The sequence below is a fragment of the Corapipo altera genome, unplaced genomic scaffold (genome assembly GCF_003945725.1).
Source record: "Corapipo altera isolate COAL_440 unplaced genomic scaffold, ASM394572v1 61286, whole genome shotgun sequence".
Taxonomy (NCBI): domain Eukaryota; kingdom Metazoa; phylum Chordata; class Aves; order Passeriformes; family Pipridae; genus Corapipo; species Corapipo altera.
Window position 1 is genome coordinate 7,025,155 of NW_020884907.1, and position 6,000 is coordinate 7,031,154.

The 6,000-nt window shown below is 45.1% G+C and overlaps 1 protein-coding gene across 4 annotated transcripts in view; it reads right to left on the bottom strand.

Moving 5' to 3' along the window:
* LPAR1 (lysophosphatidic acid receptor 1) overlaps positions 1-2,195 on the bottom strand; it is a 71,266-nt gene extending 69,071 nt beyond the window's left edge. The window contains exons 1-2 of one of the 4 annotated variants that reach the window (XM_027652611.1): positions 2,129-2,155; positions 1,518-1,585 (exon numbers count right to left, since the gene is read on the bottom strand). The gene's annotated coding sequence lies outside the window, so the exon portion shown is untranslated. Of the gene's footprint in view, positions 1-1,517; positions 1,923-2,128 lie in introns of those variants that run through there. The other 3 variants (XM_027652610.1, XM_027652613.1, XM_027652609.1) reach the window with 3 other exon arrangements.
* Between the last annotated feature and the right edge of the window lie 3,805 nt (positions 2,196-6,000).

Here is a 6,000-nt window from a genome sequence, read left to right on the forward strand (position 1 = left end):
GAGGAGGAATTACATTTTAGTTACAATCTTACAGAATTACTGACGAAAACCATAAGTATTTTGTACACAGTGATAAGACTGGTACATGTGGAGTTCACATATTAAAGCTGCGTACACAGTGTAGCATTACTTTAATTTTGCATTTTCCATGTGTTTTGTCTCAAAAGCTTTTTAACCTTTCCACCCTCAATATTTGTTTTGAGGAGTGGAGGAATAGAAAGCAGACTCCAGCCAGTGTTTTCCTCTCTCCAACCAGCACTGTTCCTGCTAAGTTCTCAGAACAAGGCTTACAGCAGCCAACAGTCTAGCCAGTGCAATCTGTATTAAGGAGTGATAAGGACAACACCGTACTGATCATGAAACAGTGCTTCTCAATATCCCTAAATTATTCCCTGGTTATTTGCACACAAAAGGGAAAACAACCACAGTTCATGTACAACGGCACAGGATGAGACAGTGTCAATCTATTCTGGAGCAAGACAGCTCCAATCCAGCATTTGATTTTGTGTGGTTAATATTTAATAAAAATTAATGGTAAAACACAGGCCTATCAAGTTGCTTTGTAAGTCAGAGCACATAATCAGTTAAGGAGAAACATGCAGCACGCCTATAGCCAGTAGTAGTGAGCTGCAGGGCAGAGCTTCACTTATGCCTGGGCTCACACAATATCGCTTCAGTCCACTGCTGAAATTACCTGAAGTATTATTTTAGTGCTACAGTACACCCCATCCTTGCACGAGAGTAACGGGCTGCATGGCACACAGTCCTGGCTGCCAAACTGAAACATAACTCAGACATGAGAGTGATTCCTTTCAGACCAAATGGTACATACACCAAATCTGACTTAGCATGAAAAAGACTTTCCTTGAAAAGATAAGAGTTGCAGTAGTTTTTAGTGGTAAAAGGACCGCAGCTACGCCGATTCCTCCACAGTTTGGGAACACAATTTGCCTACACAGGCTCCCCCAGGTTATCCTATCTTGAAACTTGAAAAAAAAAACCCAAACCAACAGAAACCTCCCCACTCCAAAAAACCCTCCCAAACCCACAACCCTCCCAACAGCCAAAAAAACCAACTAAAAAACCAACCCAAACCTACAGCAAATAAGGATAGGGAGAAAACAAAACAAGAAAGGGATAATTTGAGCAACTTTTAAATTATTCATAGACAACTGAAATCATAAAGGTGTGAGCTTGTTCCAGAGAGAAATCCACAAGAAAATAAAATTTAAACATTCCAACATTTTTCTGATAACAAAAACTTTTCATATATTTCTTCAGGAAGCAGCTTTTTGAGACGGTTCCCGCTGTCTAGCTATTTAAAAAGAACTAGAAGAAAGAACTAGGGAAAGAAGCTAGAGGAAGAAACTTGGTCCCTTTGGTTCCACCTCTGCCTTCTCACTTCAGTTCGCTAACGGCTTTTGTCCTCTAGCTTCCCTCCTGCTCCCCACCCTCTCAGTCTTTCTCTAATACTCCATACCCTTATGCTTGTCATTCATCTTCTCCCTGTCCTTTACCTTTGTAAACACCATGGACACATCAACACTGCTCCCATCGGACTTCAGCAGGCTCTTCGTCCGAAGGACTGAGGAAGTCAGGAGAGAGAGGTGGCAACCATTTTTTAACAAGGACTTTTTCCACTGCCTTAATCGGTATAAATCAATCCAAAGAGACTTCACAGAGGAGAGGGGGGAATAAATTAGGACAGACTCTAAGTAAGTACTGTTAGTGTCCCTTAATCAAACAAGCGCCCATCACTTAGTCCAGGCCAACCCCAGAGGCGTTAGTCCAGCAGGAATAGAAGCCTAACCCGACGCCAGCAGCTCACTCGAGCCCATCCCGAAGGAGCCCTTCGCTGGAGGAGCCCCAGCCAAGGCGCGCCGTCCCGCGCACCGCTGCGCGCCGCAGGAGTCGGACTGGGCTCAGGAACAAGAAAGAAAAAAAACCAAAGTGAGAGGAGGAGAAGGAGGAGGAGGAGAAGGAGGAGGAAGAGGAGGAGGGGGAGGAGGGGGAAGAGCTCCGTGGGCGCGGAGCCCTTGGGGAATGAGGGAGCGGGAACCTTTTCGCGGGCGGGGACGGCGGACCCCCCGCCCCGCTCCGCCCCCCGGTCCCGCCGCGCTGCGCTTACCTGCGGGGGCTGCGCGGTGTAGGGAGCGCGGCGCCGCCGCCGCCGCGCACGGACGGGCGGACGGAGGGAGGGAAGAAGGGAGGGGTGAGGGGTGGGACGGGGAGGGACAGAGCGGGACGGGACGGGACGGGGAGGGACGGGCTCCCTCCGCCCCCGCTCCGCCCGCGCTCCCTCGCCGGGCGGGGGCCCAGGTGTGCCCGCTCCGCCCCGCCGAACTCCGCTCCCGCTCCGCAGCCGGCCCCCGGCGCCGCAGGTAGGGGGATCAGCGCCGGGAGGAGCGGAGGCGTCCTCGCTCTCCACCCACTCTCCGAGGCAGACCCTGGGCGTCGCGGAGGCTGCCTTGGGAGAGAGCCGTGGGGCTCCGGGGAGAGGCTGCGTGGCTGTGGCAACCGTCAGGTGTTTCTGCAGGTGTTTCTGGAGCAGCAGCGTTTCTCGTCCTGTGAAAGTTTCGGATCCCTTGCTGATGTTAGCAAGAAACGTTTAGGAGCCCCAGTCATAGGAATAGTCAATGTGCAGGTTCACCAAACCCTTAACGTTGGAATTGGAGAGGGTTGTGCGACAGACAGTTTTCCAGATTTAGAAGAGGTTTTTTATATATTTGTATGCATTTTTATATTTTATTATACAAAACCAGGTTCAAATTACTTCTTCCCCACCCTCCATCAGTTTTTACTGTGAAATAGTCTGATTTCTTTGGATTGCAGGAGCATCTAGAGGCCACTTTTGCATGTACTTGCATCAAGTGAAAAGACAGCATGCTGCACAGCACTTAACGCTCAGTGGCTTTAATGGCTAAGCTTTTCTAACCCCTGTAGAGAGATTTCTAGGGAGAGTGCCTACGGCTGTACAAGCCATCAATGCCTCCAGCAGCACAAAAGCCTATAATGAAACACCAAGCCCATTTAAAATACTCGTTGTGTTTCCCAGGAACCAGAAAGAGGCAGAGACAGTTCTCCTTAAGTCAGATCTTTGCCTGTGTACTGTCAACACAGTGATGACAGTGTTTTCTATAGCTACTGACAATATTTGCTCCATCACAGGTATTGTTACTAGAAAGGTTTTCGGCATCGGTATGAGCAAATCTTTTGCTGCTATGCTGGTGAGGAGCTCTTTCTCTTTAGGTAGCTTTTTTTTTTTTGTTGATCCCACACCACATCAGACCTTGTTTTTGTGCTCAGCACCGTAATTTAGCACTGAGACTACACTTCAACATACTGAAAAGACTTATAAGTATTCATCAGACCATTAACTTTGGAAAATGCTTGATTTTATCTTCTACTTGTTCAAAACAAGCTACCAAGTGTTTGCGAGAGGTGACCAAGAAGACTGTTCTGTTAGAAACTCTTAACACCTGGTTTAGCATCCATAGACTAAGTAAGGTGACAGGTCTTAACATTTTTTCATCTATGCATAGGCTACATCCAAATTGGACAACTGCAGGCTTGAAACAGTGCGCTCAGACTGCATGTGTCCTCCCCTAGTGGTAGAAATGGGATGACTTACATGAACCACTGAAAAGAGAGCAGGTCTTCAGAATGCAAAAATGATTCCTCCAGTGCTATGGAAACACTGCTTATGTAGCTTCATTATAAACCAGATTTCATTCCTCTTTGTGGGATAGAAACTCAGCCAAGTTGCCCAGATACCACTGCAAGTATCAAGATTAACTTAGCCATCAAAGCTTCAGACAAAGGGTGATCTGACAGGACTTACATCTTTGTGGTGAGACCTACAACCTCAAGCAAGTTCTTTAGGAGGAGAGTGCAGGTATGCAGATGCTTGATGGTAAGAGCTACTGCATCTGCAAATTGGAAATTGCCACTTTTTAGCATCTTAAGGCTACTCAGAAATTGCTGCTCAGGACCTTAGTAATTCTAGCTACTGACCTGTGAAGGAAAACAGCAAGGAAACAGCAAGGAAAGGCTGATTTGTGTATGAGATGGAATTATATGAAGGTAAAATGATGACACATATTTTAAAGAAAATATTTCTGAGTTGACTTTTAGTGAACAGAAGAAGGTAAAGCAGCAATGCTTTTTCAGTTCTTTTGTTTTCTGTTAGTGACTTTAGGCTTGCTTGCTCAGCCCTGAAACAGTGACTTATCATTTATTCAAGGGTACTGTGATTAATTCTCAGTGAACCACTCTTGCTCTAAATAAGAAAATATAGGGAATATGCAGTAAATCTTAGAAACAGGCAAATACCAAAGGTCCAGGGGAGATCACATGGTCTGACAAAGTTAAATGAATGTAACTGCTACAAGACCTGGCTGTGCTGCTCTGTGGTCTGAGACATGTTTATGTAATCACACACAGATGTACTGAATCGTATCAGATAGGGAAGTAGTTTTCACATCCTTCAGTGTGGAAAAAAGTCTGCTTCCAGAAAAAACCACGTAAGTTCCATGTGCTCAGTTTAGTGAATTGCTTCAAATCATAAGTGTGTTTAATGTGTGCAGTCATTAATATATTTATATTTAATTCTCAGCGTTCATACAGTTTCAATTGACTGTCTGAAATATTAGTCGTACAAACTCAGAAAAGTTTGACATCTAATGCCTCTTCAGTCTGGGCCTGGAAAGTACCTCTGCTGCTTTTAATTAAAAAATAAAAATTCAGGGAATTTACACTTAAGGTATCTCTTCACTTCTGTCACTTCTCTATGCAGAATACTGTGGTGTTTATTTAGCAATAGACAACTTCATTTTGACTGGAAATGTGCTGAAACTTTTGGTGCAACGGATGCTTTGAAGGAAACTTTAGATGAGATCACAACTAATAGTATCTTAGTGTGGAAAAAATTAGCATGCTTCGGCATTATCTGAGATAGGAATATTTAGAGACCTTGAGCAATATTTTCAGTGTACACTTTTTATTAATCAGCTTTGAAGTATGTTTTTTTTCCCAGTGTCCTAAAACCCCACCATTTGTAGTGGATGCTAAATCATGTGTTACATTACAAAGATAGTTCCAGCAGTGCACACAAAATAAATACAAACTCTCTGGAGTTTGACTTCTTGCTCATTTGTTGTATATGTACTATCTGAAGCTCAGTGCTCACATGTAGGGGTTCTGTTTAGAACAGGATACAGAGGGATCTGAGCAAACAGCAACATTATCCCTAGTCAGAAAACATGCTGTTTTCCAGAGCAACTTCAGACACATCAGAAATCTTACTGAAAGAAAGCAGCCTTATCCGTAAAGCCACATCATCTTTGTTCCATTGCAGTGCTTCTGTCCTTGTTCAGTCTCCTCTGGCCTTCTGCTATGATGCAGCAGCAGCAGCGGATGACATTCTATGAACCAAAACTCTTCTACAACCTGTAAAGTTCTCAAGGCAAAATAGCAGCTCTTTCCGTGGACAGTCTCTCTCTCCCTGGCTGAGCTTCCTCTTGCCTGGACCTGAGCATGTCCTAATCCTTCTGCAGTGTACCTTATTGCTAAGCTAACATTGAAGAGCTAACATGACTGGAGTGCTCCTGGAAGCCATGCTTTGCCTCTTCATGGCTTTCCGCCCATGACCAGACCCTAACAGAAGGACTGCAAGGCCATGATTGAAGAAAAAATGGGTGCCCATGGGTGCCAGAGCATATTGAGGTTTAGGAATGTAGTCTCTGTGGCAAGATCTAGGTCAGATCAGGTTGTTTAGAAGAGCCCAATGACAGAAATGAGAGCAGTATCTGTCCAAGAGACCAGTGCATCAGCTCCTTGTGAAAGGTTTGGGTTTGTCCTTGCACTTGTACTGTCCATGTTGCCCTGAGGTGGCTGGACCAGGGTTTGTAAGATGCTTCAGGCAGTTATTGTCAGAGGTGCAAGGGAGTTCAGTGCACTAGTGACCAATCCAGTAATGACTCATATAGAACCATAAACCTC